At 33.1% G+C, this 24,722-nt stretch overlaps 1 protein-coding gene across 1 annotated transcript in view; it reads right to left on the bottom strand.

Moving 5' to 3' along the window:
• The window catches only part of LOC132698758 (ras-GEF domain-containing family member 1B-like), a 151,901-nt gene that overhangs the window by 125,905 nt on the left and 1,274 nt on the right, over positions 1 to 24,722 (bottom strand). The window lies entirely within an intron of this gene.

Below are 24,722 nucleotides of genomic sequence, written 5' to 3'. Positions count from 1 at the left end.
AATTCAAAAGAAATATCTTTCTTTCCCAACTATATTTTAAAGAGATACTTACGTCAACTACTTAGAATGTTATAAAATCTTAACACTGCAGAACAGAAGGGTTACAACTCAGTTACATCCTTTCAACATCATTAATAACCTTACCTTTGAGAATGCAATATTGACTTCGGTATATTTAAGTGTCCCAAATAAAACACATTTAAAAAGCTACGGGACCTTTACCATCAAAAATACACTTAGAACGAATTATTAAAAAAATTATTTCAGAATGTTGCCAATGTTATTTATAGAATTATTTTAACTAACTTTTCTGGCGCACTGTAAGTAGTGGTCCTTAGTTTTTTTAAGCTTGTCTTTCAGTTAGTTTTTTAAGTTAATTGCAACTTATTATTGAGTGATCAGCATGTTGAACTAATAAACAAATATATATGACTGAGACTGAGACTAACAATGCAAATTTGGTAAAAAATCAGTGAGAAATGCTTGAACTGCTACAGCGCATTTTACTGTGTTTGAATATGTGCGGCTGCGATTCCAACTTTATTTATTTATTGTAAAATAAGTATTGCGAAGTAAAGGTTCATATTTGGTATAATGTGTTTTCATATATAAACATGCATTTGAGTAAAATAAAAAAAAGAGCAAGTTCCTTAGTGCATTTACTGTTTCTACGTAATTAAATTTAAAAAAAACTATTTGAAAAGATATCAGTCAACTTTTATTATAACATTTCTAAAATTTTAACATAACAACTAAAAAATCCGCTAATAATTTCTATTTGTTAATGCGCAAATGATGCAGAGTGGATTCGCAGGGAAGCGCACGCGATATATGAGAGTCAGATTCCGTCACTTGAATCGTTACAACAGAAATTAAACGAAAATGGTCCACCATATACTGGTAGTCGCGAAGCATTGCACCGCCTTTTGCACAAAATCTGATTTAGATTTTAAAATATTGGAACGCGTAGTTGCATTAAAGAGACCCAACGATTTATGGAATGGAGACATAAATATTTCACTCAAGTTCACCTGGAAAAATGAAAGATAAATTATTTAGACGAGACTTGGGTTTTGAATGTTCCTGCATTTAGAGGAAAAATAATTTTCACTTTACACTGTGGCTTCAGAGGGTTGGGTACCGAACGCGATACTTTCAGCAAAAAGTATCCTCAGACCACCACCATGACAAGTGAACTTTTTGAAAATTGGGTAAAAAAATATCTTCTTACAAATATCCCAGTAATAATTTATGATCATGCTAGCTATCACAGCAATTTAGCTAAAAAAATGCCAACAATCGGCAGCAAAAAAGAGGTATTGCAAGAGTGCCTTAACCAGTATAACCTATATTTGGAAGATACTTACACAAAAGACAACTAGTTGAACTTTTAAAAACCAAATCGTATGTATCCAGTAACCACCTTATCACCGCGAAGAAATGATATAGGCCGAATTAAAAAACAAAGTTAGACGCAATAAAATAAACCCAAAAATGCCGGACCATGTAACTGACGGAGTAATTGGAGAGAATATATTAATCATGTACTTGAATTGGAAAAAAAATCTTGGAATAACCTACAACCTTTAATTATATCTCTGGACGATAGTGATAGCACAGATTGACACTATTCTGACGACCAATTTTATTTAATATGTATTTATCATTTACGTAATTACAATTAAACAGTACGCAATGCAAAAGAATGCATTCATATATTGTGATCGGTTTGATATATTTCCCCAACATTTATCGTGTGTTGGGACTATACCTACAGTAACGTGAAGGCTAAAAACGCTTATCGCTAGCGTCGCAATAAATGACAGTTAAAACTGCCATGAATCACCATCGCGAAATTTCGTTTTGAATGTTACCCGTTTATTAACTATATTTGATAAAACATGTTTTGGTGCTGTGTTCCTGGTTATAAAAATGACAATAAGCTGGATGAGGTGGTAATTTTATTCTACTCTAAACAATGTAATTAATGTATTTGTGGCAAATTTGTTTGGCCTTTTTAAGGGTGATTTGCTTCCGTCTAAACTTTATTAACTATAGTTGATGAAACATGTTTTGGTGTTGTGTTAGGTAGCTATGCGAATTTCATAGGGGGAATGAACTGCCACGCATGTTTTTACATTTCTTTCACTTTGCGTCATTTTCTTTCTAAACAAGGATACCCACACATATAACATTTATACCTGAAGATGTAATGGCATCTGGACTTATTTGGAGAAAATTCTGGCGTAAAAATGCCGCATATCCAAACTTACTGACGATCTGTCAGCGGCCATGTCGAATGCCTCAACGTCACTTATTAAAAACGGAAAAAAAAATCATAATTGCTTTATAAGTTCCTATATTATTAGCATTATTCAGAGCTTCTCTATCTCTAGTAGTAATGTGGTATCCTACTATCTACGGCTATCTGTCCCTATGTTGCAAATTATCAATAAAACAAATTTAATATTATTTATTTCAGAAATTACGAAAAATTCATGTGTTTGCAAAAGTTGCTGACAATACAAAAAGTCCGAAATACTCGTTGATTTAAATTGTACATATTCTCATTTGTACAGCCATTTCTTTATGAATATCTTGGTACACGTACGTAAATTGTTTATTGTTTATTTTTCTTATCTCTATCTTATCAATTCGAACGCTGTTCTAGTGCTGAGGATGTTTCAATGTTCGGTAAGGCTTTTGCAAGTTTCACGTTACGCTTGAGGATGAGTAATAAAGAATGTACCTTCGGTTTCATCGTTTTGTCTTCATCGCTAACCTAAAACAGATGTAACGTCAAATTCCCGAGATTTTCAAAGAATATTGTGAAGATATTTTCAGGAGAAAAGTTTCCCAAGATACCTCTGGTCTATTTTCCGTGGCCCTCCCGTTCATGTCGAGGGTTGCTACCTGATGTTGAAAGTGTAACTATAATAATAATAAGCTACTTCGCGTAGTTTTCGATGCATCTCCAACGAACTCAAAAGGCTTGTCTCTAAATGAAATTTTGTTACTTGGCCCAAAGTTTCAAAACGATATCCGTACGATACTCCCACATTTTCGGTACCGATTCTCTCGAAGCAAGTGTTTTTTTTCGGGTGCAAGAGTGAGTTCCAAGTGGTGTAATTCCTCTCGCCAATATTAAAGTCCACTTAAAACTCTAAAGTTGCATTAACATTTTTGGTTAGGCCCTTTTGTACTCAGTTTTAGATGAAATTCGAAAAATATCTCATTACTGGTTATAAATTATTACTTAATATCAAAACAACGATTATGGTCCAATACTCATAGGCATTTTACTAAAGAGAACAGCGTTTCACGTAGACACTCCGCTTTCTCTGCGATTTGTTTTCTTCGCTTGAGACGGTTCTGTCCGATCGACGTGATTTTTGTGAACCGGCAACATTTGCAAATGTTAAATTTTAACATAACTCTACGCACTTTCTAAGTTTAATTGCTTATACGTGTTTTCTTATTAAGCACTTTGCTTTACCTAAGAGAATAATGATTATTCTGAAGATATATATGTTTGCGACAACGAAAAATACATAAAATTGTCCGGAACATTGGCAAGAAGATACCGGTCCACGAAAACTCCCTATTAATCCTAGGTTAAGATATCCAGATCAAAAATTAAACTCAAGAATAGCGTACAAGGACTAAAATAATTTAAAATAATCTGTTATGCAACGATGACGTGACAAAATTCGGTGCTGAAACAAGTCCACGTATTTTTAATTGGACTTAAATAACACTGGTCGATTTTCATACAAATATGGCATCCAATTTCGTTTCTATATTAGCGTTTCGAATCGGGCACGTATTTACGATTCATTAATCAGCGACACGTTGGAATGGAAATCTTTTATCAATATTAGGCAATAGTGGCAATTGGAACAACATTCATAGAATAATATAGAATTAGTGGTAGATGGAACAACTAGAACTTGTGAAAAATTTGTCACTTTTTATTAAAGGCGTTGTTTGCTTTCAAAATAAGATTCGCAATGCCAAGAATTGATTTATTGTGTGGGTGGCAAAAAATCTCATTCGCACCCAAATTAGTAAAGAGCCTTCTAAAAAAGTGTGAATTACTTCTTGTCTTAAATATGCCTTACTAAGTTAACAATAAAGAATTAATTAAATTATATACAATATTAACGTCTCAGCTCAAATGATGCAAATCAAAATATAACCAAATCAATAGAGAAAAAGAACTGCATAATTTGAAATACTCCTGCTAATATTTAGTCGGGCCTCCCTCATTATCGAGAACGGCTTGTAGTCTTCTGGGTATTTATTCAACTAATTTTCTAGTATACTCCGGGGAAAGGTTAAAGGTTAATTCATTCTTGTTAGATATTGGGGCACTATTTACTTTGTTTTTCAATGTCAAACACAAATTTTCAATTACATTTAACTCTGGTGACTGGACTGGTGCCTTAATAACATATGGGCAGTTATAAAACAACCAACTGAGGACCAGAAATGACGTGTGCTTTGGATCATTGTCATGATAGAACCGATAATTGTTACCCATATTTCATTTTTGGGCACTAGCAACCAGATGCTGTCTTAATATATTCAAATATTCTTTCATATTTTCTTCAATGAAATGCATGTTATCTACTCCTGCAGACTACATACAGCCCCATAACATCACTCCACCTCCACCGTGCTTTACCGTAGCTTTTAAATTTTTTAATTTTAATTCTTCCTTAGGCTTTCTCCATACTGATATTTTACCATCGGAACCAAAAAAGTTTATTTTGGTCTCATCGGCAAATATTACTGAATTCCAGAAGTTTCTTTATCAATATGCTCTCTAGCGAATGCCAATCTCGCATGTCTATTTCTTCGGCTAACGAAAGGCTTATTTCTGGCAGACCATGTAAATTATTTTTTCGCAGGATTCGTCGAATTGTTTCGGGGTTAAACACTTTTCCAAACTGACTTTTCACTTCGACACACATCTTTGGAGCACTTTTTTTGGATAATTCGATACCTCTCTTACAATCCACCTTTCCTCACGATTATTGAAGATCTTATTTGGAGCTAACCTTGACTTATTCTCGACCCTATTTTCGTTAGAATAACGCTTAATGATATGCTGAACAGTTGACGGATATTTATTTACCATTTTGGCTATGTTATGTTGCTATAATTTAATTTCTCTAAGAAATTGTAGTCCGACGACCCATTTAAAAAAAAATCGTTTTACCGAACGAAAACGTGTTTTAAAATGTCAAACTAAACAAAAAACAATTGCAGTAATAAATAAAAGCCACGTCGCCTTGGTAAAGTTCAAACTGATAAGTTTTGACCCCACTTATTATTTTTTCATCATTTAAGCGGTGACGTTAATATTGCATATAATTTATTCTTTATTGTTAACTAAGTAAGGCATATTTAAGACAAAAAGTAAGTCACACTTTTTTAGAAGACTCTTTACTAACTTCATTTCAATGAGTTGTTTTTTGCTAAATAAATAAAAAGACAGCTTTTGTTATATCGATTGAATCATTTAAGCTGTTAGTCACTGTATTTCAGGTTGCTGACTTTTCCAATGTATCGTTCCCTTTTATATTACAGCATATTTTTTAGTTTTTCAGTATTTAGTATATTTCTGGACGTATGTTTGTATGTTTGAACGACTTATTGTAGTCTTATTTCTTAAATTACTAAATATTACCACTTTACCTCCACTAATAAGTAACTCATTTTCCCTAAAATATAAATCTAGACGAAATCACGACAAAATCTCTCTCGGTTTCAATGCAATAAATGTCCTTAATTGAAGATAATCAACAATCAAGATAATACACTATCTTATAATAGAAGTCATTTTTATCTGTGCGATTGCATTGACAGTTATAGCGTAAGAAATATCCAAAAAGGGAGCAAATAATATATATTTCTTGAAATCCTTTTGTTTGAGTGTCGCTTACTCATAAGTATTCGCTCATATATCGTATTCAAGGTTGCAATTGTTAGTATAGGTATCATAAAAAAATATCTCTGAATTGTTCGAATTCGCGTTCGCTTCGATTAGGTTGAAATGCCTCCAACTTACGCGGATATTATATACCCGCATTTTACATAATCATTATTCAATTGTACCGTTCGCAAATAACGCGATAGTAGACCAGAGAATTAAATGGAGAAATAACGTTTCAAACAATTTGACGGTTATATTAGGGATTTTTTGCATCTGTTTTGAAATTTCACCCTTACGACACTTTACCGGTTATTAACGGGTTATGACGTAATTTTCGTGACGTTATTTAGAACATTTTTTGTTCTACTTTATGTTATTGAAATAGACACAGAAGGGCACTTGGCACACCGTTACAATAAAATATTATGCAACAAATTTGATACACATTTGGACACTAGTGATTTGGACAGTGTTGTAACCTGCTTATCCGCAGTTTGGTTGTATTGGTCGTCGTGGTACTGTGTTTGCGGCTGTTGTGTCCGTTGTTGGGTATTTCTAGTGTTCTAGAACGTATAAATATGTAATATGGGTAAGCAATCCAAATAACTTCTGTTATATCTGTGGTAGTTATGTCGTAGTAAAACAAAGGTAAACTATAACTTCTTTTGTGAAAAATATATACCACGCTTATTTTGGTGTAAAAACGGGCGACCAAGGCAAGTCCTGGACTGTTCATACTATTTGTTCCGTTTGCGTTGAAGCATTAAGAAATTGGCAACGAGGTAGGAAGAAATGTTTAAGCATTGGTATTCTTACGTTATGGCAACAGCCTAGGAATCACAGTGATGATTGTTATTTTTGTTCGCGTAATGTTCAAGGATTGAACAGAAAAAATAAGAAACCAATTGTGTATCCCGATCTTCACTCTGTTATTCGACCAGTTCCTCATGGACCAAAAGAACTAGAAAACGTCATATCGTCAGAATTAGAGAAATCCAATTCCGACCCAGATGACTCAGATTTCACATCAGATTTCAGAGAGCCCGAATTATGTAACCAGAGCGGATTATATGATTTAATTAGAGATTTACACCTTCCAAAGGATGCATCCGAATTGTTAGCGTCCAGATGTCGTGACAAGTATTTACTGGCACCTGGCGCCGCATCAAGCTTTTACCGGCATCGCGGAAAACAGTTATGTCAATATTTTACTCAGCGTAGTTTAAAAGTCCTTTTATTGCACAATGGCCACAAACTAACCTCGGTTTCCGTTTCACATTCGGTACAATTAAAAGAACGTGTGAAAATTTAGGACTTCTTTTGAAGAAAATAAACTACCAAGACATCAGTCGAGACCTTAAAGTGCTGTGCCTGCTTCTAGGGCAGGGGGTAATACAACATTTCCATGCTTTATTTGTGAGTGGGATAGACGGGCAAGAGATAGACATTGGACTCAAATAGAATAGCCCTCTAGAACAAGCTGGTTGCAAAAATATATTAAGAGAAAACTTAGTTGACCCCAAAAAAGTTTTACTGCCTCCTCTTCATATCAGACTTGGCTTGATGAAGCAGTTTGTTAAAGCCTAGACAAAAATGGACAGTGTTTGAAAGAAGATATTTTTGTTGGACAGCAGATAAGAACATTATGGAAAGACAAGGATTTTGAAAACACAATAACCAATGTCGAGAAATCCTCATCGGTGTCATTTAAAGAAGTTTCTTGGGAACTCTAAGGACGAAACTTACGAAAGTATTGTTCAAAATATGTTTCAATACTTTCATCGTCTAGGTTGTAATATCAGTTTGAAAGTGCATTTCCTGTTTTCATACTTTAACTATTTTCCTTAAAGCATGGATCAGTTAGCGAAGAACAGGGAGAGACGTTTCATCAGAACATTAAGGAAATGGAACGGCGATACCAAAACAGATGGAGCAAAACGATGATGGCGGACTACTGCTGGATGTTAAAACGGGATATGCCCATAAAAACACACAACCGAATGCCCCGAAAATGCAGCTTTCTGGCAAAAAGACCAAGATTCCACTCAAAAAAGTCTGCGAAAAATTTTTTTTCACTTATTTTTGTCCAGTATTCTACTTTTTTACTGAAAAAAGAATAAATTATTTTGGAAATATCGTTTTTTTTTCCTTTAATATTTGCAAAAAAAACCTTTCGTGATACAAATAAATGCATATAATTATTGAAATCAGCCTACCAAAATTATATAAAATCAGTTTTCAAAAAAATATATATATCTGTCAAAAAGTTTAATTTCATGTAGGATAAACTTATTTTGACTGTAAACAAATTAACCGAAAACTTGACAACCAACAAATACCAAATTCATTTTTTTGTGAAAACGTTATTTGCTATCATATTCAAGTTTTAAATATGGACACGCAAAAATTCCTTAAATCAAATAAGGTATAAAAAAGTCTTTATTATTTTAAAAACATCACTACCTACAAATGTATTTAGATGTATTATATCAGAGGCATTGTCGCATTTTTTTATATAATTATGGCAACGCCGTTTTAGCGTAGCACGGATTTAATCGAAAAGTCGTCTTCGGAGATGTCGACATTAGGTCACGCGAGCAGCCTCTAGTCTCTGGTTTGCAACTATTTAGAGTGTTGTAAACACAGAGAAAAATTCGAAAAAATTAAAGGGCTGCCCCATAAGTTACTAATTGCACTTTTATTTAAAAACAGACATATATTGGAATCTATAAAGATTATCCAATAATGAAATCAAAAATATATAATTAGATGCAATATGTGGGTCAAAAAAATATTGTTACATAATATACTATTACATGCCATTTCAAATCAAGCTGTTTAGAGACCAGGAATATCTAGAATTCATTTATTATATCATATGTTATCAGATTTACTGTATATTTTGATTGTAATTTATTTTTTGAGAAATTGTTAATAGCTTTGTAGTGTTCTTTATCTTTAGCACATTTGTGTCTTTGTCATTTTGGACTAGATTAAATGATAAATTTGCAGAAATATTGAAAAGTGTAAATAAATGTAAAACTTACATACATAAAATGTAAGTGACCACTAAATTCTCCCTCCCAGAAACTAGACATTCGAAAACCTTACATTTATTGTAATGTGAACTTAATTCTTTAAGAATTGTGCAAAATGGTAACCACATTGATAATAATTTTAAATTCTTTAAATTAAATATTAAGATTTTTTTGCGATATAATATCATTAATAAAGTGCCGAACTAGTTTTACGAGCTTAGAAATGAGATTTTTTGCAAATAATCCGAATTGAGTGACCCAAAATAGATATGTAACTTGAAAGCATTTCAGAACAAAATCCGCTTGTGGGAGGCGCAGATGCTATCTAGTTAACGTTACCATTTCACCACGCCCTCAACGTATGAAAATATTGCTTATGCCGAATATGCTAAAGACCTCAAGTTACTGTCGGAACAATTTTCCGAGAGATTTACCGATTTCAAAAATATGAAAAACTCACTCCTAAAATCTAAATTTAAAGACGATTTCTACAAAAAATTTCCGCAGCTTAGAAAATTCGGAAGAAGATTGATTTGTGCGTTTAACAGTAATGCGTTTAACAGTTCTTCTCCGAGGTTTATTGACGATAATTTGAAAAATTCTTTACGTCTTTGTATCAGTGGAATGAATGCAAACAACGTTTGGATTAATTTCACAACACACAAGTTTCCCCAATTCAAGTTCAACTGTCTCATTGCTTTTTGGTGTCGCTAACTTTCGTAGTTTGTAATGATTCCAAGTTCCATGATTTAATTATGAGCCCTAACAACTAATTGTTTGGACGATGTACGAAATAATAAGAAAACATCATCAAACATCACGCACTTATTTTTATACCAAAAAGTGCTGTCGTAATGAATTATTTTTTTATTTCACATAAATTACATAACAAAATATCAAAAAGATACCGAATTTGCTGACAAATAAATATTCGGACGCATTTAAATCTTTTATTTTAAATCGCACATTAATAAGAAGTAACATCACCTCTCGCGGCAATAATAGCTTTTATGCGTTTTGGCATGAAATCTACCAAAGTCTTGCAATATTCGGGGGTGAAAGTGTTCCAAATTTCGGTGATTTTTGCCTTTAATGCTGGAACTGTACGCTGACGATTGTTACGCAAAGTCTTTTTCATCCGATGCCATAAAGTTTCAATAATATTGAAGTCGAGGCTACTTGATGGCCACGATAAAACTTTCATATTAGGGTCCCCAAACCACTTTTTTGTTGTTTTCGCAGTATGGCAGGACGCACCGTCTTGTTGAAATATAAAAGTTCGTTCTATTCAAACTTCTTAAGTTTGCCTCGTGATTCCATTGGGCTTGAATTTGTCGTAAGACCCTTCGTCTGCTAGTTTTACAAATCTTGACCAGAATACGACGATCTCTTTCAGTGATTTTACGGGATCGGCCTGAACGTTTACCACGAACGTTAACACTAGCTGTCTCTCCATACTTTTTTAAAATATCCCCGACTGTTGATTTTGCAATACTCAAGTCATTTGAAATTTTTTGGATTGATTTACCTCTGCAGTACTGAGAGATGATAATTTCTCGCACTTTTTTGTTTGTTGCAACACCACGCGTCATTTTCTTATCGACTATTATACAAACTTGAAAGATACAATCCGAACTGACATCTCATTTATCTAAGCACCCTACATTTTACCATCAATGCATGAGTGGCATTGATTTCTTGGTCAATAAACATTCGCGTAAGAATATTTTGTCAGCAAATTTGGTATGTTTCCATTGTTTTGCTATGTAATTCATGCGAAATAAAAAATAATTCATTACGATAGCACTTTCTGTATTATCGTAATGTGCGTAAATTGATTATGCAATCGACAAAGCAAAAGAATTTTGTAAATATATATAAAAATGTCTTTTTTATCATTTTTTACATCGTTCAAACATTTAGTTGTTAGGGCTCGTATAATGTTATACCAATTTTTTCATTTCGTTTTGTTATTTTAATAAATTGTATTATTTCATATCTGATATGGTTAAGAATTATGAACACTATTTGTACATTAAAGTTTGGCCCACAGTATGTCAATGGTTGCCCATACCGTATGAACATTATTAAAAGTTTCCATACTTTTTTCCACCACTGCAAATAGCGTAGACGTGAAGCGAGCCCAATAGGGAACTTAATTCCGGCTATTCCTTTTAAACGACATTAAACACGCGGGAATGATCGTGACGTCATACCGCTGCTTTGCGATCGATACGGAGATATGTTGTAGTGTTATTCTTAGGTAATAGGTCGAGAATTATATTATTTACGTTTATTTTGGGCTCGTGTAAAGTGTTAGTTTTAATATACGCGAATTTGTATTTGTGATTAGTATACTTTACGTGATAATAATGGAAGCAACACGAAAACAATATTAAAAATCGTACCATCCTGTTTGAGTACATCCCGTAACGCGTCAGATAAACTTATTATTCGTCCAAAAAATAAAAGCTATCGTTTTTTGTTAACATTACGTTCATCCTTAACCCTGCAAACATTTTTAACTCTTCGAACTTGCACGCATCCTGTTGCAGTCTCCATAGGAATGGCTTCCTGAACTATATAAAATAAAGAACACTTCAAGTTATCAATGCCAATATACTTTAATATCAGTATCTAGGTTTCCACTAGTTTAAAAAAAGATATTTTTTTGTTTTTTGTTAAATAATTTACATTTTATTTGATATACCATATGGATTTTAAAAACTAGAGAATTTTAAGCTGATTACAATATTATATTGCTTTAAAATTAGTGGATAAATTTTCTATGAACTTACCTTTTTGCGTTGTTTTGTAAGTAAGATGTCACCATAAACATATCCTCCAAAGGTAAATTATCAGATTGACCTTTTAAAAAATCGGCTTCGATCATTTTCAAAACTTTCTGTTTGATACTAAACACAAGACAACAAAAGCAAGCAACAGGGTCAAGACTAAAATTAAATATAAAATCAGCAAGACGAACGCGTTGTCGTTCTCTAATGGCTTTATGCTACCGTCCGGCTCGCGGGTACTCTAACGAGCGCATTGACGTCACAACTGGTCACAACCACTGACAGGGTGTTTCAAAAAGGATTTAAATTTTACAATTTTTAATTGCTTATATTTTTCAAATTAAAATGTTGTTCAAGTTCCCTATTGATCGAACTGTATGCTCGCCTACACGTGCAACCAAAAGAATTTTGACAAAGTATGTACCGGGTAGGTACATAATTCGAAAATGAAAACAATCGATCGATAGTTTTATGGTAACAGCAGCGTGGTTTACGCACTCGGACAATGAGAGGAAACAATCCACCAGCGCCGACCGCCATTGTTAAGAATTTTTATTTAATTTGTTTAGACGGACCGCGGGTATACATTTAATTCCCTTGTTAAGAGCTAGAAGCGATGATAACGCCGATAATAAATAAAAGAAAGCCCGCGCGTAGCGTTTTTAAAGAATACGAATAGGTTATTGCGGCACCTGCGGATTTATAACGATGTCACCGCATTTGCCCGAGAAAGAAGCTTTCTATACGTCTACACGTAGCGTCCGAGTAAACGTATACGGGGACAGTACGCGACCGTTTTCGACAATTTTCGTAGCGTTACCGCATTTCCTAATTCAAATTCAATTCGAAACTATAAAAAATACGACAACGGTGAACTCGATGTGAACTGGAATCGCACCGAAATGATAGAAGGGTGAGGCTAATTTTACAATGGAAAAAAAAAGACAGCTAAGTAATGGCGTTCTTGTCTCTTCTTCTCGTTGTTTAATTACTTTATTAACCTTTATAATTCTTACTACTTTTAATTTTCATTCGATTTTCAGAATTATTGTTACCAGTTAGTAAATCCACTTATTAACAAATATTAAAGAATCCCTAGAATAGAAACAAGGAAATTCAGGATATTCGAAGTAAAACAAATCCACCAACAAAAAATACTGAAAAGCCTTGCGAAACTGAACAAAACAACGAAGAAGAGAAATGTATGAATGACGAAATATTAAGTATGCAAAAAAATGCAAAGGGATCGGAAGACCTTCAAGGCAGATGCTACTTGTTCAAGCTGCACAAAAAGGTCACACAAATGGCAGAACCAAAACATTAAAGAAAGAGAAGAGTTACAGTATGCAGATGTCGTCCCAGATGAAACTGGCCCGGATATTACAAATGAAGAATTACTGTATGCGTTAAGGACAACAAAGAATAGAAAGCCCTTAAAGATATTGGTGAAACTCTATAATCAAATTTACAAGTGAAGTATTACACCTGCCTGGCCAAAATGGTGAACGCCAAAGAATGCAGCAAAAACTTGAAACTTTTTGCACTTAATAAAGAGATACCTTCGATAGAGCCCACCATAAACAACTAATGGAAATCATCAAAGCAAAACAAGTAGACTATATAATGTTCTAGTTCATTACTGCATGTAGTAAAGTGATAGGAATCTTGTTTGTCAGTTTTGAAATCCGTATCAAAAGTTAAGTCAAGTCAAAAGTAATCTTATTTTAATTTTGCGGAAAATTAAATCATTTCAAAATGAGCATAATAGCAAGCAATTATTTTAAAACGCGTCGAATATTTCAGTCGAGAAAAAAATGCGTGGAAACCGCTTTTTCCCCTTAGAAACTGTACACAATGTAAGTAAAGTAAGTAAATAACTGACATTTGTTACTTTAAAAATGGCTTTGTGGAGTATGCCAGTCTTATTTTTAAATCGGGCTGCAAATCGGGGGACGACCATGATTCAATGAATACTGAAAATTTTGAAATGGAATGAACTTTTTCGAATCTATGAATTAATACTAACACGCCTTGAGAAAAAACCTTAAACTTATATATATTTTTTTATTTTAAAAAGTAGTTCAGTCAACAGCTGTTGCCAAATCTTAATGAACCTTATCTTAGTGAACCTTCATTAATAATAACGGACCATGCATCGTATCACTGTGAACTTGCTGAGCCAATACCTAATCAAAGTTGGATCAGCAATCTCTTGTCGAGTGGCCAAGTTTAATGAAAGACCAGCTATGGATGTAAGTGAAACAACACTCACTATTTTTGTTTCAATAAGAATCTTTTTAAGAATGCACAAGTTAGCATTGGAAAATGGCCATCGCGCTTTCTGGCTTCCGCCTTATCATTGCCAATTTAATGCGATAGAAATCCTTTGGGCGATGATCTTCAAACGCTAATGAAGAGAATGGTAGATGAGAATATCAAAAACCCAGAGAAACAATGAGAATATCTCAATTAATGGCAGTAAGATCGAATAGAAGTATATAACATATAATAACACGCTGATTAACTCTACAAACGACTATTCTAAAGAGATTCGAAGAGAAGAAAAACAGCACGAGCACATTTCAACAGATTAAGAAAGGTACCTAATCTGTACGAGCGATCTAAAATTAAACATAAGAATAAAACTGGCGAACTGCTACGTCTTCCGAACCTTGCTTTACGGAATGAAGGCTAAATGAAGAAACTAGATTCATTCGAACTATGGATGTATTGAAAAAAATCTGAAGATATCCTGCCCAGAACATATTACACATTATGACAAATATAAACAAAGAAATGATGATCGTAGAAATAATTGAGACCAGAAAACTACAATACCTTGGATATATAACACGAGGGACAAAATACTCCAGGCTTGAACTTATCATGCAGGCAAAATCGGGGGAAAGAGAAGTGTATGAAGAAGGAGAATATCATGGTTTCGTAATCTAAGAGAGTGGTACAAATGTATATCGATAGAACTTTTTCGAGCAACCGCTTCCAAAGTCCGAATGATTGTCGGCCTCCGCAGTATAGATGGCATTTGAGGAAGAAGAAAAAAATCCATTTATTTTAATTGTTTTTTGTTATTTTAGTAAGTAATGAAAGGCGTAAATCTAACGACATCTTTCTTCGCTAGAAATACCCGCCCAGATCATGACTGATTATATGATATGAAATTCGCTCTAAAGTGTCACAAACACTCCAAGTGGATCTGGACAGCGTTTAACGCATCTGATGTTTTAAAGTGACACTTTCTACATGCGTAATTGGATGTTTTAGAGTCTAGAAAGTAGAAAACATCATTTTCCGTTAATCGGAGCAAATAATAAAATTTGGGATCAGCATATTAGCGGTGCGAGGCCGCGAAAAAATTGAAACGGCTACCAACCAAACCATATCGAATGCGTAATAGATACACAAAGTGTATAATACATATAAATATCCCGTCGCAATGTGGGTCACCGCGGCCGCGAAAATTTGCAGACTGAAACCCCGTTGACCTTTCGTGATTTTAGAGTATCCTTATAGGTATAATCGGTCGTTTTTTTGAAAGAACCGAACCGACAAAAATAACCTCAACGCATTTTGTAGGATTAAATTTTGAAAGAACTAAAGAGTAGGCCGCATAAAGTGGTCAGAAATATAGGTTATAGGTAAATAAAGCGTAAAGATGGAAAGGGCTCTCTGTCGGAGCACGAAGGTTCCGCACTCTTCAAGAACGTTTATGAGCAGTTGGCGTGCCCAAGCTGCACTGAATATCGCGTCCCTGCCAACCAATACCGGGCGATCTACTATAAATGTCTACCCTACCTACATTTTTCCTTCCGATTTTAGAAAAAAAAAGTACAATATAAAATTTGTAGGACACTAAGTAGCCGATAAAAATATATTTTCTCTCGCACATTTCAAACATATATAACACATTATGATTATTTTTAACATTTAAGACAGAAAATGCTAAAAACTAAAATTTCACTTATTAGAATATGGGTCGTCAATTTTTCAATAGTCGTTTCATGGTTCATTTTGATAGAAAAAAAGTGTTTAATTACGATGTCTTCCGAAAATGAAAAATTTTAAATTCACAGAGTGTATATTAAAAATAACAAAAATGCAGTTGCAGACGCGAATGTATGGTAATCCACGGTGATGGAGGCAGTAATAGGCCTATACCATCTAGAAATGCATCTAAACATTTTTATTTATCACTTCATGGGAATAAAAATACTTAAAGAGGAGAAAAAGGCAAACCATTTCAAACCCGGAAGAAGAATAAGACGTCAGCCTCTATTACATTGGTAAGATACATTTTTAATTCTTTAACTTTGCCCGTGCGTCATAATACGACCACCAGTAAAATGCAGAATAATCATATTTATTACGTTATAAATACTATATTTCAAAAATCGCTGCTCGTTGAGACAGGCATTTTTTTGTTGTTTTCTGATACCGACAACGAATAAGGGTGTCTCCAAAAAAGTGTATTGAGGACCAAGATTGACTTTTTAAAATACTGAATAAGATTTTTACAGATTTTAAGCCCTTGCGGTTTTTTTCATTAAGTAATAATTATAGTAAATTTTCCAGAGAAGCCTTTAAATACTATACTTGATGGAGTTCGTGACTAAAATTTTGGAAAAATCTGTTAATGCTTGGTTTGGAATTAAAAAGAACAAAATTCTAGGCCCTATATTTTATGAAGGTGCACTATGAGGTGATAGATAATAAAAGATAGAACTAGGACTGAAATAAAGAATATAAATACCAATCATTCTAAATGGATAGAAAAACTTAAAAAAAAAATATTACTATGTGTAGAAATGAATAGTGGTTCAACATTTGGTCAAATACAATAATTAAATAAATAAATAAATAAATAATGTAGTTAACCACGCCTAAGTAAGTTTTATAATAATAAATAAAAAATATATGGAAACAATGGATGAAAAAAAATGAAATTTTAGTTTTAAAAATAAACATAAATTTGTTATATACTGAATCAGCTTTTAAGAACTCTCATATAAGGGTATAATATACAGGGCATTCCATAAGAAAAAAAAATGTTTTAATTTGAATAACACGAAAGCAAATTTTCATTTTTGCACTACAACTTTTATATTAAACTATTTTTCTAAAATCTGAAGGACATTTACAATAGATTACCTTGTACACGGAAAGAACATCAATCTGGTTTATTATTTTAAATAATCGAATATTATAAATCATCAATTTTTAAAAAAAATATTAATTTGCCGATATAAATATGCTAGAAATCGAATATTTACTTAACGATACAACTTCTACATATTCTTCTCAAAATTATCCCTAAAATATTGTATGTAAATTATAGAAAATTAATGTTGTTGTAATGTTTTTCATATTCAAGACTTTGTTTATTATTAATAATATTTATGTATTTTTATTATTGACCTTATAAAAACTTAATAACCTAAACCCTATATTCTATAGTATCTGCTTTGCATTCTCAATGTCGGTAACATGTCCAATACCAGTACGTCTGGGTGTTGATTGTATTGTCTTATAATTAAGATCTGATGATAGATTAATACTGACACATATTATGTAAGTATATTATATAAGTAGCAAATATACATAGCAGATAGTGTAGACTTTGAGTATTTTTCTCATTTTTCTTATTTACCAGTATTTTTGAGTAAGGATGGGCTTTTTGAAATGTAGGACAAAATGTCATCGTAGTTAAATAGCTAAGTCCATGAAAAAAGTCTCACTATATAAACCTTCTTTTTTTGTTCAAAAAACTTCCACCGGCCACTGTAATACTATTTACAAATCTTCTGTCATCTGTATATCCTATTGGAACATGTAACGGCCCTATAGTATCAATTTTTGATAATGCCCACTATAAAAATGTTTCGTTTGTTTGTTTTCGTTTATTCCACACTCTTGTTCGCCCATCGTATCCAACAATAATTTTTAACTTCATCATTGAGTATCACATTTTTAAACTTTGTTTCTAAATTAAAGGTTTTCTTTTCGCTATTCGATGAACCCAAGTCTATGTAAACAGTTCCTCACAGTTACTAGCACCACCTGTAAGAAGTGATCCCGTTAGTGCAACAGGGGCACTTAATTTGAATTTGAGGACCCTTCCTCATGTCCAGTTAACTTTTTTAAACAGATAGTTGTTGCTGTAAAATTGTCTATTTGTCCATAAGACTACAAAAACTGTTGACACAGAATTTGGAATTTTATGGTCTTTCACTTACTTGAAATAAAACTCATTTCGTTATTAATAACCAGATTCGAATGACCTGTAACAAACGGAAAACTTTCATTTGTTCTATAAAAATAGTTGACAGCCAAAATAGGCCTACTTGATAAATGGCTAGATGCAGAACTATTAAAATAATGATGTATGTATGAAGCTTTTTTTTATATAATTTCCCTCAATAATAAACTAATGATATATAGGTTCATTAATATATCGTCAGTTTATTTAATATAGAAGAAGTTGTCCCAGGTAAATAAAATAAAATAAATTTCTAATTAATATTAATTTCTAATCAATAATTAAAATTAAAAGTATCCATATATTAATTATAGTAATTATTATTAAATTATTCATAATATTTGAAAAGTGACTCTATAAGCATCTCTTTAATTTTCTTAGTTGTAATGATCTATTGTACAGGGTACTCAGGGCATAAGTACGGGCGGACTTCTCGACGTACAAATTATTAAAAATTAGCTGATACAGTTGTGAAATATGGAATCCGCAGTCATTGTTGACAAAATTTTTAATTGACGGGCCTCATTTTACAAAATGAGAGACCAAGATTATTTAATTTTTCTATAAATGAATTAGGCGTCAGTAGTTGTTTTAGATGATTCTTCTTGCAAAGGCGTGGAAATGAAAATTAAAAATGGTTTAAAAATATTAAAAACGAATATATATCGATACTCCAGTATTGCCATATTTGGCAAAAAAAAAATCAAATCTTTATTGCATAAATTTCACGTTATGTCATTTTTCCAAAAAAAAATATTACAGATATTGTTAAAGCATTAATTGAACCGCGTTAGCAGATTTTTTATCTTGAGTACATGTATATAAGTTCATAAACATTTTTTCCGACAACTAGAGCTAATGTTCATAGAAACATTATCGACCGTAAAGAGAATCAGCAGACAATCATTTATTTGGGACAAAAATTTTACAACCTGCTTCGTTTTCAATCAACCAGTTTAGAATTTAGAAACGGCTTTCAATTTTTGGGGTTAAGGTAAGTGCTAAATATTTTCAACGTCCTGTCGCTTCCAGTTCAACCGGAAGATGCTGTTAACTTGCTTCTTTCAAATTTAATATGACCAAAAACTTTGAAAATGCATATTTTTGTAGTTTTTGAAAATTTGATCCTTATATTTGGCAAAATGTTCAAAAAAAGTGTCGTAAGTTGACATTTTTGTCATTTTTGTACTTTAATACACATTTCAAAGTGGCTAAATTCGTTTTATTTCGAATGTAACTTAAAGCGTAATCATTTCCAGGACTTATTTCTCAATCAAACTGCATTAGGGTTACCTATACCTATTCCGAACCATATTCGAAATAATTAAGTTTTTTGGGAGTCTCGTATTTGTTCTGAACATTTTTTCTACACATACTTGTTTATGGAAAAATAATAATAATAATAATTGTTATTCCATAGCCAAGTACGAGAAAATGTTCAAAACCAAATAGACGACTATCAAAAAACCAAATTATTTCGGATATGGTTCTGAATAGTTATAGGTTCGATACAGAAATAAGTCCTGGATTTGATAATACTTAAAGTTCCAAGGTGTCTCATTTCCGAGTTTAGCGAATTTAAAAATGTGAATGTTTACCGCCTAATTTTGGGCACTCTGTATAAACGCAGACAAGAACAATAACAAAAACGTGAACTTTTTTATCATTTTGCCAAATATGAGGAACAAATTTTCAAAAACCACAGAAATATGCATTTTCAAACTGATTAAGCTGGAGTGACAATTTTTTTCATCGTCAAATATTGATGATTCGTAGGTATTGCACAAAAAATGTGTTGAACTTGATGAAAATCCATTTATCAAAATAAATAAGAACTAAAAGTTCAGATTTTCACGAAATTATATATTTTGACATGACAATTGTTTCGACAACACCGTGTCTTTATCAAAAGTGTTTCAAATTTCACACAAAATCTCAAAATGTAATAATATACGCAAGTTGGCAGCAACTTTTGGTTGAACCGGAAGTGACAAGACGTTGAAAATACTTTTAAAAAGCACTTGTTTGACACTTACCCTAACCCCAAAAGTTGAAAGGCGTTTCTAAGTTGCATCTCAATAAACTTTTAATGAACAGGTTGTGTAAAAAAACCTGTAAAAGAAAAACTAAAGTGGTATTTTGGAAAACTCTTGCATGTTTGCCTGGTATGATTAGCTTTTTCAGTTCAATTTGATTTTTTAATTTTCTAATTTTTTCTACATATTAAGATAAAATTGTTTCAAATTTGATCATTTGATAAATTAATTAATTAAACACATACAGATTTGTTACACCTAGGTGTCAAGTTAATAGCTAATATTGTAACTTATGCTTGTGCTTTGAAATTGAAATACTGTAATTGTAATATATGTAGTATGGGGACTTTTTTGACTAAACTAATTAAATACGTTTCGTGCTTCATTCTGCTCTTTAGTTAAAGTCTATTCATAGATATAAGAAAGTGACTAACTGATGCGAATTAAGGAAAGATCCGGGCAAGCTGTAAGAATGAAATGTGGCCGAACAGGTCCGTACTTTGCTTAGAATTTAATTATTTGGGGTTTTGTTAGGAAAGATACTAAACAATATTTATTCATTTATGTATGTATTTATGTTTAAATCTAAAATAAAATTACAAATTATTTTTATTACCTACTTAAATTACTTAAAATTATTCACATAATATATCAGTATCACTATCGCGATCATCGCCTGTTCTAATTATTATTTGTTAATATTATTTGCAATATGCATATACGATTGTTCTGCTTTTTCTATATGTTTAACAGAATATGCCCAACTTTGTGGAGGGATGTTAAAAACTTCGGTTTCTATAAGTTTGAGGACATTGGAGTTAACACGGGGAAAAACAATGTTACGAGGACTGGCAGATTTCAGTTGGTGCCAAGCATGTTCAATGGGATTAAATATACAATGGTAAGGTGGTAAGGCCTTAAAACTGTATGCCCTAGATTTTTTGCATAATTATCACAGACGTATTCCTTTTGTAGGTTCAAGCTTTGCAGAACGTCAATTAATTGCTTCTTGGTATAATCTTCGTGAAAATAAATGTCGTTATTATACATGTAGTTTTTGATTGTTGCTTTTGTGTCACATGAGGAAGGGGTTTTAGTCAACTGTCTACTGTGACTGTCTACAATGACGCTATTAGGAGGAATGTTTGGAACTAGTTTGTTTTTAAACCAACTTTCAAATAAATCAGCGGCGGTGTCTTCATGGTAATCCAGGGAAGAATCTTTAATATTTTTCGCAGACAGAAAAAGTCCATTTGGAATCCAACCATCTTTAGAGTCAGCATGGTATCATAAGTGTCGAACCAGATTTCATCCAAGAAAATAATTGGCCTTTGTTGTTCTCTGTAAATCCTAATTTTTTCTAGTTATTCCAGTCGCCATTTCCGAATTCTATAAGATTCCATTAAAGCTTGCCTTTTGTCATTTTTTTTTTATCTAAAACCCATGTGTTGAATACACTTCCATAAGGTAGTTCTGCCACATTTAACACCGGTTTCATCTTTTTCAAGCCTTTATTATTATGTCTTGGTCACTTTCATCTACACTTGAGAAAATGTCAGCATCGCTTCTTTTTTTCCTCGCTGAAATTGGATTATTCACAATTATCCATACAGTTGATGTTGAAATTTTCGTCAATGTGGTCGTTTCTTCTAAAGATGCTGGCTTGCTGGCACCACGTTCAATGAGGGTCAAATAAACATTGTTTATAACTTCCTTAGTCTCAATAGAATATTTTCTACATTTGGGCGGGAGCATCTCCTGAGATACACTAGACTCGCACATATTTTGCATAATTCGCACACGATTCAACACACGCAATAAGAATGATTACTAATAAACTTAAACTAAGTAGTATACCAAACCAAAGAATATTAAACACAGGTAGATATAAAATAATTTTCTATTACGGACCACAATTTTACCTGAATTTAAATTCCGAAACTTTAGGTAATAATCTTGTTGCATTGTATGTTAATGACCACCCTTGGACAATCCCATTCAAAAGCAATTGGTCACTTTCTTATATCTATGAACAGACCATACTGTTCGTTGGTACTACCGTCAGGATAAGATGACTACCTGACTGAATATAAGTTTGAACAAGTCCAAAACGATTGTGATCCTTCGAAACGTTCAAGATTGGAGTGTCAACGACACTGAATAAACCTAAAGGAAAAAAGCGAATAGCCGACGGGGACATGAAATTAGTCAAACGAAAGTAAACGTCTCCGCCACACTTTCACGATCGCGGTAGGCCCTGCCTCGATCCGTGAGTCGCGGCTGGCTTCGGCCAAAAACAATCAACGATCGCAACGTTTCCGTATCGGGTATTTTGCAAGCGCCGGTTGTCGAATGGCAGCGGATCCGTTTCGTTGTCCGATCCGTTAGGTCCGAAAGATATTGTGCTTTCTTCTGCGAGGAGAAATACCGCCTAGCAAACCGCAAGCGCGTATAGCAAATAATTAGAGGAACTATTAAGGCGTAAACCGCGAGTACCGTAGAAGCGAAATGTTCCGTTTTACGGCCAACTTCGTGGGAGTCGGCCAACGATGGGATATTTTTTCATGAGATAACGAACGCCGAAGAAACGGTGGTAGAATATTTATTTACTCTCCTTCAATAGTAAATCAGTATACCAGTAAAAGGTAAAAAAGCGGTAATTAGTCAACAAGTATTATAAACGACACTTTGGTTTGAAGTTTTTTATGCAAAGCGGAGCTAGTGCATAATAAACGAGTAACTGAAGAAGTTTATCAACGTGTTGCATTTTTTCTTGGTATCTGTATAATTTCATCTTTTATTATATTAATGTTTTAAATGACCGTGTCTAGATCTGTAAGATCGGACAGATGTGGCTTTTACTTGATGAAAATCCATTTAGCACAATTAAATTAGAACCAAAAATGTTCAGATTTTCACTGCTGTTTATTACTTTATCACAGCTGTTTCGACAACACCGTGCCCTTACCAAATGTATTAGCTATTAGCTGGCGATATCATTGTTCCGGGTCTTCCAATTCATTCGCTATATTTATTGTTGAGAGTCCGTTATTCGAGCAATATTACGTGGCGGTGCTTCATTTGGTTGGCACATAATCTCGACAGCTTCATTCACTGGCATATTATCTATAAACTCTTCTACATCTTCTAATATAATCCTTTGCACCTTCAAAAAATATGTGGAATGCAAATTCGTTCTTTTTATTTCCGCACCAAGCACTAACAGAACGATACCCAGAACATTTGACCTCAAAATATTTGTCTGGATTTTCTGTATATTCTATTGGACATCTTGCTGTTGTAAAAGAAAAATAAAATAGAGGGTCGATTTCTAGTCTTTTTCCTTCTTGCCATCCATAATCAGCTTCAGTAATTGATACTTAGTGTTTCTGAACTCTCTTTTTCTTCCCATTTCCCATTATTCCCGCATTTATTACATGAAACTTCAAGCATTCTTCTGAAGACTTATTGTCCACGTCTGCACTTCAGATACCAGCACCGCCTATGCGTACAATGTGACCAAACGGTACCGTAGGGTTTAAGACTCTTGTTGCTGGGGAGGGTTCTGTGTCTAGGTCTAAATCTTCCTGGTAACCGTCATTTTCAGATTAAAAAGGAGTGGGGGCAAAGTACAACCTTGCCTTACACCTCTCTCTATCGGAAATCGTTGTTGATGTTGTTTGATTCACGTAGAGATTCTGTATAAATTTGAAGTCGTCTTATTTATCATTCTTGTCTTGAAGTAGGTTTGTTAGCTCTGTACGTTTAACACAGTCCAATACGTTTTAATAATCATTTTTGCAATAATACATTCAAGCTAAAAAGTGCTTCAAGTGTGTATCTTTCACGTCTATTGTAAATTCTAGTCTCAATTATGTTTACGAAAAATTTTAGAACATGACTTAATAATATATTTAACTAGTCACAACGGTTTGCGTTTGGCTTTTTCGATATCACTACAAAGATTGAAGCCTCTGTTTCATATGTGATGTTAAACAGTTTTACAAGGGTATCTACATTTTTATTATGGAGCAGTTGAATTACTTACATATACACTTCATCTGGTCCTGCTACTTTCCATTGTTTATTTGGTTTAATACCTTTAGGTTTCAGTATTTTTAGCTTTCGTATTTATCTGCAACATTTTTCGGGAGCAGCTTCTTAAGGTCAGAGGTGATAGTATTGTTTCTTACAATATTGTTTAGCTTATTAGTCTGTTACTTCTTTCACTAATTTGTGAGTCTTGAAGTGGTCGGACTTTTCTTCCAATTCAGTGCAAGCATCCTACTACCTATAACCACTGTTCTTTAGCTTTACAAATCTTGATCCTTTGATACACTGTAGCGAAATATGATTTCCGTATAAAATAGAAAAAATCTGAGTACGCCACTGAATCGGACTAATAATAATAGTGTTTTTACCCTAATCTGAAATTATCAGAAAAATTATCGAGAATTTTCTAAATGGCCGAAAAAAAAATATTTGCGAAGACTGTTGCTCAACATTTGGGGAGTAAGTATAAATAAATCAAGTAAATACAAAAATTACATATCTACCCAATCATTTAAACGAGATAGGCAATGGTATTTATAATATACATTGTGTTTCCATTTAAATCAGGACCGTATGGAAAGCTCC

Source organism: Cylas formicarius, unplaced genomic scaffold (assembly GCF_029955315.1).
Source record: "Cylas formicarius isolate icCylForm1 unplaced genomic scaffold, icCylForm1.1 PGA_scaffold_2__14_contigs__length_35257938, whole genome shotgun sequence".
Taxonomy (NCBI): domain Eukaryota; kingdom Metazoa; phylum Arthropoda; class Insecta; order Coleoptera; family Brentidae; genus Cylas; species Cylas formicarius.
Note: the sequence above shows the minus strand (reverse complement) of the source record. Positions and strands in the feature narration are given on the sequence as shown.